General features: G+C 44.6%; 1 long non-coding RNA gene across 2 annotated transcripts in view; it reads left to right on the plus strand.

Moving 5' to 3' along the window:
• LOC138780951 (uncharacterized) overlaps nucleotides 1-17,024 on the plus strand; it is a 244,515-nt gene that overhangs the window by 160,627 nt on the left and 66,864 nt on the right. The window contains exon 3 of one of the 2 annotated variants that reach the window (XR_011361593.1): nucleotides 12,407-12,455. The exons of the other annotated variant lie outside the window; for it this stretch is intronic. This is a non-coding gene — a long non-coding RNA (uncharacterized lncRNA). The remainder of the gene's footprint in view (nucleotides 1-12,406; nucleotides 12,456-17,024) is intronic. 2 annotated transcript variants of the gene reach the window in all.

The raw sequence follows: 17,024 nt of genomic DNA on the forward strand, positions 1-17,024 counted from the left end.
CAAAAAGAAAGATACCAGAAACTAAACCTCATGCCATACGTCTCAGATCACGTATTATCTCCTGCCGTCTCCAATTATATTATATCTAACTACATTCTCATTCAGTCAGGTTACCAGGATAGCTATAGTGTCCCTACCAATGCCTGCATAGGGCTTCTACAGAGTTGCAAGAGGGAGCGTGATGGTAGTCCCGGCGTATCCACCCACTTACCCCAAATTGCTTCAAATTTGCGAAGGCAACCCCGTTTTAGATACACCCCCCTTTCCAGTCGTATCACCACTTTTCATCTTATTTATATACTCTGTAATAGTGGGGGCCTGAGTTTGGATCCATTTGGCAGCTATCGTCTTCCTGGCCTGATATAGTAATCGCTGTACCCCCAACACAGTATAGTCATCCAGGTTAAGGTGATCTAATAGTCCCAGAATACATTGTTTGGGGTGCACAGCAGTATCCAACCCGTACACCTTTTTAATGAGAGCCAGCACCTCCTTCCAAAAGGACTCAAGTTCCCGGCATGACCAAAACATGTGGAGAACGTGAGCTTCATCCTCCCCACATCGTGGGCATCGGGAATCCGTTCTATATCCAATTTTTTGCAGCACCAGAGGGGTGCGATACACTCTGTGTATCAAGAGCAGCTGAGACATGCGCTGTGGTTCACAAAGAGAGAGCAGAGGCGTTAGCGAAAGCATCTCGTTCCACTGCGCATCATCAATTGGCCCCACCTCTGCCTCCCACTTATCCCTCGCTGCTAAGGGGACTCCCGCATGTCTAGCTGCCAGTAAGGTGTCATACCCCAGAGAGATAGTGCCTCTCAATGTACCCCTGTCTCCAATCTCTACCAACAAAGCATGCGTCCCAATAGCAAGTGGCGTGGCCGCATGCTGTGTCTGCAGAGCGTGACGTAACTGCAAGTATTGATAGAACATAGTGTTTGGAAGGAGATACTCCTCCTTTAACTTCTCAAAGGACTCCATTGCATCATCTTTCCATACCTGTGACAGGAAACGTATCCCCCTTCTAGCCCACGGGGTGAAGCCCTCCAGCTTAAATACCTCTGGAAGGGCAGGATTACGCCACAGAGGCGTAAAGACTGTATGACCGGGAATACCCAAAAGTGACTTAACTCTATTCCAAACTCTAGTCATGAGGAGTAATGTGGGGAGCACCTTGTTGCGAATTTTAGTACAATTTGCTTCGATTGCCGCTATGGGCGGTATATGTCCTGTAAGCCCAGATGTCAGTTGTCCCGCTATGCCCACATCGTCTGCCTGCCCCCACCCTTTAAGATGCTGCAACTGTGCTGCCAAAAAATAATAGAATGGGTCCGGAATGGCCAGTCCCCCATCATCTTTTCCCCGATGTAGAACCTCTAGTTTTATCCTTGCCACCGACTTTTTCCATATAACCTCCCTGAAGATGGAATTTATCCGCTTAAAGTATTTAGCTGGGATCCAGACTGGAGAATTGTGTAGTACATACAGCAGCTGCGGCATAAGGACCATCTTCAGCAAGTTACTTCTCCCAACCACTGACAAAGGTAATTTAGCCCACGCCTCCGCCTTTGAGGCCAGCTTAGCCATCATAGGTAGCAGGTTATCGGGTATATAATCTTTGAGGCTTGCCGTGACTAGAATGCCCAGGTATTTGAATCTAGAAACTACCCGCAATGGAGCAGAGGATAGTGCGCTGATAGGAAAGGAAGGGGTCAAAGGAAGAACCACAGACTTGTCCCAATTTATTAGGAGACCCGACCTACGACCAAAACTAGTAATTATTTCCATTATGGGGCCAATGGATCGAGCCACATCAGCGGAGTACAATAACATATCATCTGCATACAGTGAGATACGTTCTTCCCCATCCTGCTTCGGGATGCCTACTATAGCGTCCGATGTCCTAATGAGAGCCGCAAGCGGTTCTATGGCAATTGCAAAAAGCACCGGGGACAACGGGCAACCTTGCCTGGTCCCCCGTGCTAATTTAAAACTCTGTGACAGCCTACGATTCGTCCTAATACGCGCCATTGGGCATGCATATAGGAGTTTCACCCAATTTATAAAGTTCACCCCAAACCCCATGCGTTCCATTACCCGCCATAGATACTCCCACTCGACGCTGTCAAAAGCTTTGGCAGCGTCGAGTGAGACCACGGCAGCATGAGTGCCCGCCGGGGAGTAAGTCTGCAAATTCAGATGTAACCTACGCAAATTGTGCGCCGTGGACCTGTTAGGCATAAAGCCAGACTGGTCCGGGTGTATTAAATGAGTAATTACTGTGGCCAATCTACTAGCTAGTACTTTCGCTAATATTTTAACATCTGCTGTTAGTAAAGAAATCGGCCTGTATGATTCCGGGTGTTCTGGGTTTTTTCCTGGCTTGGGCAATACAACTATAATCGCCTCCCTCATGGACGGGGGAAGTTCCCCCAGCTGTAAGGCAGCCTGGAAAGTTTCCAACAAGTGAGGGGCAATATACTCATTATGTCGTTTATAAAACTCCCCCGGCAGGCCATCCACCCCTGGTGCCTTCTCACTGGGTAGGGACTGTATAGCTGCCACTATTTCTTCTAGTGTTAGAGGCTCGTCAAGTTGACTACTGAGTTCTGACTTTAATGTTGGCAATGGGACACGCGCTATATAGTTGTCTATATCTTGGTTGGCTCCCGCAGCAAGCCTGGAGGAGTAGAGGTCCGCATAATAAGAAGTAAGACAGGTCAATATGTCCTCATCAGAAGTGTGGGGTGTGCCATCCTGAGCAACCAACCTAGCTATGTGTGAAGTGCCAGTTTGAGCCTTTACCACCATGGCAAGCATATGTCCCGCACTCTCCCCTTCATGAAAATATGTCTGCTTCTGAAATAAGCGCTTATCCTCTGCTTTCACATAAATATATAATTTTATTCATTTCTTTAATCACTCATACACTTAAATTATGGTCACGATTTTAGTTCTTAATAATTTATTACCCACTTATATTTACAATGTAATCTTTTTAAACACAATGATCACACGAGCACACTATGCACTTTATCAATAGTAGGGGGTATGAAACATCCTATTCATAATTTTCGGTCTATCTAACAATCCGTGACAATTAGTGACCAAGATATACTGGCATGCCTTGCATGCCCCGCACCTATAAGTACCCATCAGTCTGGTTTGTCGCAACCACATCGTTGAGGTTGGGGGAGAAAAATGGCTATTGACCAAATGGTCTCCCTGATTTCTCCCTCGTCTGTAGATAACCCTGGGTTTCTCATCAATCAAGGTAGCAACTATAGGGTCCGCCTTTAGTATTGGCCAAAACTGGTCCAATATCTCCCTAATTTGTTGTGCTGAAGAATCATAGGTCCCTATGACTCTCAGTTTCAGGTCCTCGTTGACTTGATCTTTGGGGACCAATAGGGTACGCTTATCCTTCTTTAGTGCTTTCTGTTACGCTTTTTTCAGAACCCCGGACGGATATCCATGGTCCTGAAAACGTTGCTGTAAAACAGCTGCCTCTTTTTTGAATGCTTCAGGGGAGGAGCAATTTCTGCGCTCTCTAAAATATTGTCTCTTTGGTATTCCTCTCCTTAGAGGAAAGGCGTGATGGCTGTCCCATTTTAGCAGGGTGTTAACTGCCATGGGTTTACGATAGACCGAGGTTTTAATATTGCCACCTTCCCCTCTTTCCAAAAGGACATCTAGGAAGTAAAGTTTGTTAGTTTGTATCTCAAAGGTAAATTTCATTCAATATTGTTGTCATTAAGTGTGTTCATGAAGTCTTCAAACTGATGGCGTGTACCCGACCAGAGAACCAAGACGTCGTCAATATATCTGCCCCATAGCTGAATATGTTCATGATAGACGTTCATAGATTCACCAAATACGATCTCCTCCTCCCACCAGCCCAGGAACAAGTTGGCATACGTGGGCGCCACTGGGGCGCCCATCGCTGTGCCCCTGAGCTGGTGGAAGATCTGGGAGGAGAAGCTAAAGTAGTTTTTGGTGAGTACAAATTCCAACAAGGACAGAATTAGATCATTGTGGGGTATACGATGGATGCTCCGGCTTTTGAGGAAATGTTTCACTGCCTGTAATCCAATATGGTGTGGGATTGAACTGTAGAGAGCCTCTACATCGACTGAGCAGAGTAGATGATGTCCTCTAAGACTACGTCCTGGATTCTCAACAACATGCCTGTGGTGTCTCTTAGGTATGAAGGGAGAGAGGTAAAAAATGGTCTCAGTACTTTGTCTAAATAGATCCCCACGTTCTAAGTAAGATTGTTAATACCGGAAACGATGGGCTGACATTTTAAGAGGTAAAACCCCTTGTGAATTTTGGGGAGCGCGTAAAAGGTGGCTAACTGTGGTTGCAATGGGTCCATAAAATCATACTCGGTTTGGTCAATTAAGGAACTCAATTTGGTTGAATCCAAAATGGATTTCAGTTGTTTCTGAAAATGTGTAGTGGGATCTGACCTTAAAAAAGCATAGTTTGATCGATCCCTCAGTACTTGTTGACACTCACATATTTCTCTTGATCAAGGATCACTAGGTTCCCACCCTCGTCGGATGGCTTGATAACAAGGGATCTATTTTTCTCCAATGTCACTAGGCCTTCCTCTCTTCGAATGTAAGATTGTAGTCCGTATGTGTACTCCTGGGTTCAAGTTGATCTGTGGCTTGGGTTACACCCCGTACAAATGTGTCTATCACACCATCATCACTCAAGGGACGCATCCTGGTACTTTTCTTCTTACAATCGGTGAATGGTCCTGTACCCTCAGGTCTCCTTGTTCATGTAGTAAAGACGTCAGGATATTGATGCCTTCAAAATCTAGATAATCCGATTGCAAATCCTGGAAAGTTCTTTGATTTTTCATAAAAAAAACCTTCTTCCACTTGAGGGATCTGGCGAAAAGATGTATATCTTTGACCCAACCGAACTTGTCTACTTTATTTGTGGGGATAAATGATAGTCCTTTTTGTAAAAGACTGATTTCTGCAGAGGAAAGAACATATTGGGATAAATTAATGATTTGGTTATCCTTGGAAAATCTTTCATTGTCCGTCATCCCCAAGGTGGAGATGGAGGACCTTTTTCCAAAAAAAGAGGTGCATAAGTTGTAGTAGAGGTAGACAGGGCAGAAGAATAGGAGGAATACACATTGTAGTTTTGACCTCTGTTTCTTTGGTATCTGCCACCTCGTCCTCTTGGTGGGCCCCATGATCACCTCCCTCTGTTTCTTGTCGGGTAGGGCGATCTCTTGTTATTTTGTTTACGGGGTTCCGAATCTGATACTTCTGTGTCTGAAGAGGACATCTTACTGTCCGTACCTCCCCGATATGGATTGGTCAAAAATTAGTATGCCTTAATCTCTTTGAATTCTGTGATACCCTTGACAAATTGACGGTGTTTGCGTTCCTTTAGAGCAGCGTTTCCCATCCGGGGTGCCGCGGCACACTGGTGTGCCGGGAGAACCCGCCAGGGGTGCCGCGGGATCCCGGTGGGAAATGTGCGCTGTCTCTTTAAGCATCCCGAGAAGCTGCGGCCGCGCAGCTTCTCGGGATGCACCGATCACTTTCATGTTCCGCCCCGCACTATGAGCGGGCGGAACATTAAAGTAAGCAGAATATAGGAGCAGGAAGTGTCAGCGTCCTGCTCCTATATTCACTCCCATAGGCCGCCGGCACTTCATACCAGCAGCCTATGGGAGGCCGGGACGTGACCTCTCCGGCAGGCGTGGTGATGTGACGTCATCACGCCTGCCGGAAGTCCCGTCCCCGCGGCTCGCAAGATGGTGCCCGAAGAGGAGGAGGAGAGCTGCTGCCTGCAACCACAGCGCAGATTAGGTGAGTAGGATGTTTATTTTTTTTTTTAAGGGGCAGAGCAGGGGGCATTATTAGTTCATGGGGGGCACCTCTGAGGGCATTATTAGTATATAGGTGCACCTCTGGGGGCATTATTAGTATATGGGGGGCACCTCTGGGGGCATTATTAGTATATGGGGGCACCTCTGGGGGCATTATTAGTATATGGGGGCACCTCTGGGGGCATTATTAGTTCATGGTGGAACCTCTGGGGGCATTATTAGTATATGGGGGCACCTCTGGGGACATTATTAGTATATGGGGGCACCTCTGGGGGCATTATTAGTAGATGGGGGCACCTCTGGGGGCATTATTAGTTCATGGGGGCACCTCTGGGGGCATTATTAGTATATAGGGGCACCTCTGGGGGCATTATTAGTATATAGGGTCACCTCTGGGGGCATTATTAGTTCATAGGGGGCACCTCTGGGGGCATTATTAGTATATGGGGGCACCTCTGGGGGAATTTTTAGCTCATGGGGGCATTTTTAGTATATGGGGGCACCTCTGGGGGCATTATTAGTATATGGGGGCCACCCCTGGGGCAATATTAGTATATAGGGGCACCTCTGGGGGATTATTTGTTCATGGGGGCACCTCTGGGGGCATTATTAGCTCATGGGGCATTATTAGTATATGGGGGCACCTCTGGGGGCATTGTTAGTTCATGGGGACATTATTAGTTCATGGGGGCACCTCTGGGGGCATTATTAGCTCATGGGGGCACCTCTGGGGGCATTATTAGTATATGGAGGCCACCCCTGGGGAATTATTAGTATATAGGGGCACCTCTGGGGGCATTATTAGTTCATGGGGGCACCTCTGGGGGCATTATTAGTTTATGGGGGCACCTCTGGGGGCATTATTAGTTCATGGGGGCACCTCTCGGGGCATTATTAGTTCATGGGGGCACCTCTGGGAGCATTATTAGTTCATGGGGGCACCTCTGGGGGCATTATTAGTTCATGGGGGCACCTCTGGGGGCATTATTAGTTCATGGGGGCACCTCTGGGGGCATTATTAGTTCATGGGGGCACCTCTGGTGGCATTATTTGTTTATGGGGCCACGTCTTGGGGCATTAATAGTTCATGGGGGCACCTCTGGGGGCATTATTAGTTCATGGGGGCACCTCTGGAGGCATTATTAGTTCATGGGGGCACCTCTGGGGGCATTATTAGTTCATAGGGGGCACCTCTGGGGGCATTATTAGTTCATAGGGGACATGTCTGGGGGCATTTTTAGTTCATAGGGGGCCCCTCTGGGGGCATTTTTAGTTTATAGGGGGCACCTCTGGGGGCATTATTAGTTCATAGGGGGCACCACTGGGGGCATTATTAGTTCATGGGGGCACAGCGGGGGATCCTACATACAGGGGGCACAGCAGGGGACCCTACATACAGGGGGTCTCCCACATTCCTACCCGCTTTACTGCACATAACACCAAACAGTGCAGTTACTTTGGGAGCCGACAGGAGGGAGAAAGGGAAGGAAGTTTCTAGAAATGTGCGGAGCCTAAATTGTTTGTCTTGCAGGTTCTGAAGAGATGAAAAGTAGCTGGAAGAAATCATCATGGCGGATGGAGAGGAAAAGGGAAAGTGACTCCTCAGATCAAAGACGACGTCACCTGTGAGTCACTGTATGACGGTTTTCTTATTTTGTAGAACATTATTTAGTAGGGGTGCCCCGAGGAAATTTTTTTTTCCAAGGTGTGCCCCGAGGTGGAAAAGGTTGGGAAGCACTGCTTTAGAGTATGCTTGAATTTTTCAAATTTTGTTCTGTAGCTCTGTTTCCTTTTAGGAAATTCAGAATCTCCACTTAGACTTACAGTAGTGGTAATGGTTTCTTGAAGTTTTTTTGTGGTCGTCGCTAGAGTAAATTTTTCTGCATCCAATAGCAGGTTCATGAATCAAAGAGAGCTTATAGTTGTTTCTTGTTCCCATTTTTGCATAAGATCAGTTGTTCTCTATGCTGGCACTATTCCTTTTTCTCAAACCACGTGGTACGATACAGAGCTGATACCAGTGATGGAATAGAATGGTGTATAGAGCTGATACCAGTGATAGAATAGAATGGTGTATAGATCCTGATACCAGTGATGGAATAGAATGGTGTATAGATCCTGATACCAGTGATGGAATAGAATGGTGTATAGATCCTGATACCAGTGATGGAATAGAATGGTGTATAGATCCTTATACCAGTAATGGAATAGAATGGTGTATAGAGCTGATACCAGTGATGGAACAGAATGGTGTCTAGAGCTGATACCAGTGATGGAATAGAATGGTGTATAGATCCTGATACCAGTGATGGAATAGAAGGGTGTATAGATCCTGATACCAGTGATGGAATAGAATAATGTACAGAGCTGATATAAGTGATAGAATAGAATGGTGTATAGCTCCTGATACCAGTGATAGAATAGAATGGTGTACTGAGCTGATACCAGTTATAGAATAGAATGGTGTACTGAGCTGATACCAGTGATAGAATAGAATGGTGTATAGATCCTGATAGATAAGATTTAATATAATGGTGTATAGAGCCTATATCAGTAATGTAATGGTGTACAGAGCTGATACCAGTGATGGAATACAATAGTGTACAGAGCTGATACCAGTGATGGAATACAATAGTGTAAAGAGCTGATACCACTGATGGAATAGAATGGTGTATAGATCCTGATACCAGTGATAGAACAGAATGGTGTACAGAGCTGACACCAGTGATGTAATAGAATGGTGTATAGATCCTGATACCAGTGATGGAATAGAATGGTGTATAGAGCTGATACCAGTGATGTAATAGAATGGTGTATAGATCCTGATACCTGTAATAGAATACAGTGATGTACAGAGCTGATACCATTGATGTAATAGAATGGTGTATACAGCAGATACTGTACTTATGTTATACTTTAGTCGGTTCCAAGAAGAGTTTTAGGGCTGGGCAATGCTTCCCATATGTATGGATGTACTTAAAAGTTCCTAATACAGCACTTTTTGCTCTATGACTGCTTACTCGTGAAACACGTGATAAACTACATGATTGTGTGCTCTTTTGTCATTATGTGTAAATGTATGCTGTTCATGTTCCTGCTATAATTAGACACTTAAAGGAGAAGTCCGACCAAAATTAATTTTTGATATGTTGTTACTTATGAAAAGTTATACAAATTTCTAATGTACATTAATTATAGGAAATGCACATATAGGGCTATTTCCCTTAATTTAGTAGATCAGGAATTGTTAGAATTCTCTCAGATCCAGTGACGTCACGACAAAAGGTGTAATTCCTATGGAGTGTCCAGCAGGGGCCGCTCTCTATATAGAAGTCTATGGGACTTTATTGTTTCTATGGATTTCTATGTAATGTAATGTAATGTAGTGTAGTGTAGTGTACAGTGCTTTATTGAATGAATACATCTATGGAATACTTTGGGGAGCAAGTGTCCTTGCTCCCCAAAGTATTGCATAAATGTATTCATTCAATACATTAGGATATCACAGCAAGCCCGCCGCATTCCCGCCGCCCTCCGATCCGCTGCATTTCCGCCGATCCGCCGCATATATACTGAACTACAGCTCCCATCATCTGCTTATAGTATGAACAGGTGATGAGAGCTGTAGCTGAGTAATGGATATCACTTGCCCGCGATGCCACTGCTTATGCCGCCGGGCGCAGGGGGGAGCCGCTCAGTACACAGGAGCGCTCCCCCCTCCTCCTTCTTCCGGGATAGCTTCCCCCCTATACCACTGCTGACTCCCCGCCGCTCTCCGCTCTCATATACCGGCTCCCGATGCATCAGTGCGTACACCAAGATGCATCGGGAGCCGGTATGGCCAGGCAGGGAGTCAACAGTGCTATAGGTTCCCGGAAGGAGGAGGAGGAAGGGGGAGCGGTCCTGTGTACTGAGCGGCTCCCCCCTGCGCCCGGCGGCATAAGCAGTGGCATTGCAGGCAAGTGATATCCATTACCCAGCTACAGCTCCCATCACCTGTTCATACGATAAGCAGATGATGGGAGCTGTAGTTCAGTGTATATGCGGCGGATCGGCGGGCTTACTGTGATATCCTAATGTATTGAGTGAATACATTTATGCAATACTTGGGAAGCAAGGACACTTGCTCCCCAAAGTATTCCATAGATGTATTCATTCAATAAAGCACTGTACACTGCGCTACACTACATTACATTACATAGAAATCCATAGACACAATAAAGTCCCATAGACTTCTATATAGAGAGCGCCCCCTGCTGGACACTCCATAGGAATTACACCTTTCGTTGTGACGTCACTGGATCTGAGAGAATTCTAACACTTCCTGATCTACTAAATTAAGGGAAATAGCCCTATAAGTGCATTTCCCATAATTAATGTACATTAGAAATTTGTATAACTTTTCATAAGTAACAACATATCAAAAATTAATTTTGGTCGGACTTCTCCTTTAATTCTGCATTTTCTATACTTTGTTTTTTGACAAGACCACCCCATTAAAAAAAGATTATTTTTTTGTGCAAAATTGGGTGGTCGGCTCTTAGAGTTTTCACTGTATATGGAAATTCATGTAATTATACAGACTGTTATTATAAGGAGGTCCTCCATACAGCAATTCCAATCTTGCTGTCAGAAATATGTTTAAATGATAGGTACTCTAAAACTCATTAAATATTTATTTTACATCTTTCTCCATTGGTAATAATGTTCATTCTTTTTGTTCATTCTTTTAAAGGGGTTTTCCAGGAAAAATTAACTTTTCCCCTATCCACAGGATACCCCTTTAAGAACTGTATGTCATTGCAGAGCTGTGTGCAAGTGGACATAGATGGGGGTGTGTATGTATACATTGCTGGGCGGGTGTTTTCCTAAGGTTACCTGCACATATAGAAATGAGTTAGTGCTTAGTGCACGGCTCCACCACTTGTAGTCTGGCTCCTCCCACCCATGTAATTGATTACACGGACATCACCACAGGTCCTTCAGCCAACACTCCCCAGGGGATCCCGTCCTACAGCAGCCCAGGTGTCCTGTCTCTCCTCTCTATCAGAGTCCTGGCAGGGAGGAGCAGGAGTCAGGACAGGGCTGTTAGTTAGCAGCAGGATGGTGAGAGGGCACTCAGCTGCTGCATCCACAGGTGAGCGAGGGCATTCCCAGCTAGAGAAAGGTGTGGTCTGCTGGGAGAGGAGGGGGCGGCAGACAGTCACAGCAATCGCTCAGCATCCTAGGTGAGGAGCCGTCTCCCTTTCTGACAACAGGGGGCGCCGCCTGAGGTCTCCACTTCAAGTGGCCTCATGGATGAAGTGCCACTGGCTGTATTTATTATCCTGTAGAGTAATATCCCTGTCACTTATTAAAAAAAATATATATAGGCAAAGCGGTCGGCACTACAGGACACCTGGGAAGGGATTTTTTGTGCAAGCTATAGGGGAACGGATAGTGAACGCTGTTCAAGTGGTGCAAACATCTCGAATATAAAGGTCCATCAAACACTTGAAATAGAAGAAATCTTGAGAGTGCACTCACCATAAAAAGCTTTCTTTATTAGATCCTTAAAATCACAGACTTGTAGCAGACGACGGCACAGCACGCCAGCACCCTCCACTAATCGTTACAGCTGTTTCGTGCTAATCACAGCACTTCCTGACGTCACCTCTTCAGCTGTGTCAGCGGCTTAAAGGGTCAAGCCGCCGACGTCAGCAAAAGGGGTGTTACAAAAAAAGGTTAAAAACATATATATACCAATATCATCCAGGGACAATTATAAGAACATAGAGAGATCGATTCTTTCATTTAAACCACATAAACCTTGTGCATTGGTAGAGAGAATCCATCGCGCTTCTCTCTGTAATAATACCTTATTTTGGTCTCTGCCTCTTTTTCTTTGGACACGTTCTAAACCCATAAATTTTAAAGCTGAAATATCGTTATTATGAACTTCTCTCATATGCTGTATTAAGCGTGGTACCCCTTTACCTGTGCGCAAAGATCTTGCATGTTCATAGAATCTCCTATTTAATTTTCTCACTGTTTTGCCAATATAAAACAGTCCGCAATTGCACACCAAAGCGTACACAACCCCGCTAGTGCGGCAACAGATCATGTCCGATATGTTAGCAGTAACACCTCCTACTGTGACCAGTTTACCTGGGAGGAAATTGTCGCACCAAGTACAGGAACCACATCTAAAATTGCCTACAGGGGCCATACCGGAAAGCCATTTATTATTGTTTACTGATGACAAATTACTATGTACTAAGGCATCCCTAATGTTTTTTGCCTTTTTAAATGTGATCGAAGGTACATCTGCAAAGGATTTCGAGAGTATTGGGTCCCGTTTTACTAAGAACCAGTTATCTTTTATCACTTGTTTAATTTTCTCTGCTAAAGGGGAAAATTTGAAAGAAAACGCAAACCGTGTCTTCACACCCTGCGTTTTCTCCACTTGCGTTTTATGTGCGTTTTTACTGGTTTTGTGTAACAGAGATGATCGTTCCTTATTAAAAGCGTCATGTCTTGCTTTTTCTAAATCTCTTTCAGGATATCCTCTTAGGATCAAACGCTGCATAAGTTCATCTGACTTCTCAAGGTAGGTATCATTGTCACTGTTAATTCTCCTTAACCTTAAGAACTGCCCATATGGGACAGCTCTCTTTGTGTGATTTGGGTGATAGCTTTTATAATGCAGGAAAGCATTCGTAGCTGTCGGCTTACGATAGCTTGTTGTATACAGCATATCGTTCTTAATAGTGACCAAGACGTCTAGGAACTCAATTTCATGGGTGCTACTTTTACTTGTAAATCTCATGTTCATGGGGTTGTTGTTCATGTATTCAACAAACTCTTCAAATTCGGTGGCCGTCCCATTCCAAATTACGAAGACATCGTCCACGAATCTGTGGTACCTTACGATGTACTTCGCAAATGGGTTATGGGAGGAAAACACCAGCATTTTTTCCAATACTGCCAGGTAGAGATTAGCGAAGGTACATGCGACAGGAGTACCCATCGCAGTACCTTCTTTCTGAGCAAACCATCTCCCATTAAACTGGCCCGTTTAAGCCGCTGACACAGCTGAAGAGGTGACGTTAGAGGAAGTGCTGTGATTAGCACGAAACAGCTGTAACGATTAGTGGAGGGTGCTGGCGTGCTGTGCCGTCGTCTGCTACAAGTCTGTGATTTTAAGGATCTAATAAAGAAAGCTTTTTATGGTGAGTGCACTCTCAAGATTTCTTCTATTTCAAGTGTTTGATCCCTGTCACTTATACTCAGTTCTCACAATTTCTTTTAATTCCCCCCAGTCATGTTCACTATGGTACATTGATGTGTATTACACCTTACTACGCCACAGTTTGGTTTAATTGTTCATCGTTATGGTTATGGGAATCCTATACTTACATCCATTTTATTGCTTCTTGCCCCCAGGAATGCTGATTTTCAGTACCCTGGCTCCTGCCCTTTGTGTCGCCCACTTCCAAAATGGCCGACGGCACTGTGCACTCCCATATGCATGGGTGGCCGTATCTGTGTAAATGCCACAAAAAGGCTTTGTTCCTACCTATGTTGGAGGATGGTCGGTGGCACTAAACAGCAGGGCCTGAGTGGACATAAAAAGGCTGCAGGCAGTGTGGATTGCTGTTGGCTCCTTTTGTCCACTCAAATCCTGCCACCTAAGTAGAAAGCAGCCAGGAAGCTGAGGGACCCCATTAAGCTGAATAGCATGTGTTGGGGTCCTATGTTTAATTGACCTTCCTGCTGAGTTTTTGTGCAGTGAACGGAGCCTGTGAGGGAGGCAGATGTGCATGAAGGGCAGAGGGCGGCAGCCATTTTCCTATTGCATCTACTTAGCTGGTATAATCTCCAGTGACAGTTGTGGGTGCTCAGTGGCGGCAGTGGTAGGGTGTCGGCCTCCGTAGCTGACATCAAGGGTTCAAATCCCTTCACCCACACTTTTATTTTTTCACCCCTTCCCCTCCTTTACATTTTAGGCTTATTGGATCTCAACTATTATCTTACCACTTTGGCGAACCAGAACACACTATATACAGCCTTGCCTTCATCCCTCCTTGCTCATCATCTACAACTTGGTGCCTACATATATACTGTCTCTCAAGAAGCCATTGCCTGTCAAACATACCTCCTTTATGGCCGGGGTTCCTCTTCTAGTCTTTTTCATTTCATTTCTTCACATTTAGATATTCCTGAGTATTCTTTAGATATTGTAGGTTTTTCTTGCATGTGCCATCTATTTGCCAGTGGGGTATACCCACTATAGATATCAGTGGCTTATCTTTATTTTCATATTAGAATCTCAAGGATTGAACTTTTAGGCCTATAGTATTGTATACTATGTACTCATATCTTTACACTCTCAGTGAGGTTTTCATGGATTAGGCAGCAATGAGGATGTTCCCTTACCTGTTTGTCTATCAGCTTTGGCTTATATATTTATACTTACCTTACCAACCCTTCCTCTGATTTGAAGGCCGTTCATGTAGAGTGATCCTAACTTTTTTGTTGTATTGCTCACAGGTTCCACATGTTGTATGTAATTGTATGTCATTTTATATACGTTTTTTTCCCCCTCCATATACAAGGTTTTATTGAAAAATTAAGGGCACAGACATGAAAACTGGGGAGGGGTTTAAAAAAAAGATTAAGAAAGAAAAGTATTGCATATATCATGCATTTAAGTCAGAAGGTATACATCAACATTCTCGATTAGAGCAATACTATTAAACACATCCAACTTTGTGTGAATCCTCTAACATCAGCTATATAAAAGTTATAGTGAAGGGAAAGGCCTATCATATACTTATGGCAAATGTAACCTTCTCAGCATTACACTAAAGAAGGTGATAGACAATTACAGGACAACTCCCGCGGGACCCCCCCCCCCCCCCAAAAAAAAAACACAGACACACACAGACACCATACTCACCATCCCTCCGGTGACGATCGCCACTCCATTCGCCCGCCGTCCGCCTCACCGTCACCGCCGTCCAGCGATGTCTCTGTCTTCCGGGTCCTGGGGATGGAAAAGGCTGCCAGTGCGCTTGTGCACCGGCAGCCTTTTCATTGGCTGGAGCGCATCACATGGCTTCCAGCAACCTCAGCCAATCAGGGCTGAGCAAGCTGGAAGCCATGTGATGCGCTCCAGCCAATGAAAAGGCTGCTGGTGCGCATGTGCACCAGCAGCCTTTTCCGTCCCATTCACTCTCTATGAAGACGCCGAGGAGGAAGAAGACCCGGACCGCCCCCCGGCTCTGACGTCGTCGTCACCAGATGCCGCCCGGGAGAAGAGGACCGTGACGATCGTAATAGGTAATGTATATATTCTTTAACTTCCGGGCGGGGGGGTTGGGGGTCCCGAAAGTGGGGGAAGAGGGCCAGACGGGGTATTTAACCACATTACAAAGTTATATAACTTTGTAATGTGTGTTAAATAAGCGAAAAAAATTTTTTGTGGGAGTTGTCCTTTAATGGAAATATTATGGAGGATCATGTGTGTTATATAGACTGTAACTGGTATAAGGAAATGCTCTGAACAGCAACTCCAATCCAGCTGTCCCACTGCTGAGCTGACTAGTATGGAGTTGATAGAGTGAAACCACCCGAGCAGACCAATTCTTTGAGAAGATCCCATTTCCAGACCATTTTTTTTTTGTGACTGATTTTTTCACCACTGTTTCCTATAGACAGTGCCTCTCTTTGAGAAGATCACCCCCTGGTTCGACCAAAACCACTTTTTAGTGCAGATTTTGTAGTTGAAGATCCCCATAAAAAGACGATAAGTAGGACTTATATATTAAAATTGTTCCCCGGCAGCGCTGACAAGGCCGTGATGAAAGAGGAGGAAGCGCAAGAGCAGGAAAGGAGAGGCTGGAGGAGAGAAGGAGGAGGCATGGCGGGGGAAGGAGGAGGAAGAAAGATGTATGGAACTTATACCAGTGATGTAATATGATGGTGTATAGAGCTGATACCAGTAATGTAATAGGATGGAGTATGGAGGTGATGTCAGTGATGTAATAGAATGGTTTATATAGCTGATACCAGTGATGTAACAGAATAGGGTATAGATCCTGATACAAGAGATGGAATAGAAGGGTGTATAGGGCTTATACCAGTAATGTAATAGAATGGTGTATAGAGCTGATACCAGTAATGTAATAGAATGGTGTACAGAGGTGATACTAGTTATGTAATCGAATGGTTTTCTAGTGCTGATACCAGTAATGTAACAAAATAGGGTATATATCCTGATACAAGAGATGTAATAGAATGGTGTATAGGGCTCTTACCAGTAATGTAATAGAATGGTGTACAGAGCTGATACCGGTGATGGAATAGAATGGTGTAGAGATCCTGATACCAGTGATGGAATAGAATGGTGTATAGATCCTGATACCAGTGATGGAATAGAATGGTGTATAGATCCTGATACCAGTGATGGAATAGAATGGTGTATAGATCCTGATACATAAGATGTAATATAATGTTGTATAGAGCCTATACCAGTAATGTAATGGTGTACAGAGCTGATACCCGTGATGGAATAGAATGGTGTACAGAGCTGATACCAGTGATAGAATAGAATGGTGTACAGAGCTGATAGCAGTGATAGAATAGAAAGGTGTATAGATTCTCATACTTGTGATGAAATACAATGGTGTACAGAGCTGATACCAGTGATGTAGTAGATTGATGTATACAGCAGATACTGTACTTATGTTATACTTTAGTCGGTTCCAAGAATAGTGTTAGGGCTGGGCAATGCTTCCCATATGTATGGATGTACTAAAAAGTTTCTAATACAGTACTTTTTGCTGTATGAATGCTTAATCGTGAAACACGTAATAATGTACATGATTGTGTGCTCTTTTATCATTATTTATGTGTAAATGTATGCTGTTCATGTTCCTGCTACAATTAGACACTTAATTCTGCATTTTCTATACTTTGTTTTTTGACACGACCACCCCATTAAAAACTTTTTCCCTATCCACAGGATACCCCTTTAAGTACTGTATGTCCTTGAGTTAGTGCTTAGTGCACGGCTCCATCACTTGTAGTCTGGCTTCTCCCGCCCATGTAATTGATTACACGGACATCACCACAGGTCCTTCAGCCCTAACATCGAATGGGCCACGAATTTCAC

The sequence above is a fragment of the Dendropsophus ebraccatus genome, chromosome 1 (genome assembly GCF_027789765.1).
Source record: "Dendropsophus ebraccatus isolate aDenEbr1 chromosome 1, aDenEbr1.pat, whole genome shotgun sequence".
Taxonomy (NCBI): domain Eukaryota; kingdom Metazoa; phylum Chordata; class Amphibia; order Anura; family Hylidae; genus Dendropsophus; species Dendropsophus ebraccatus.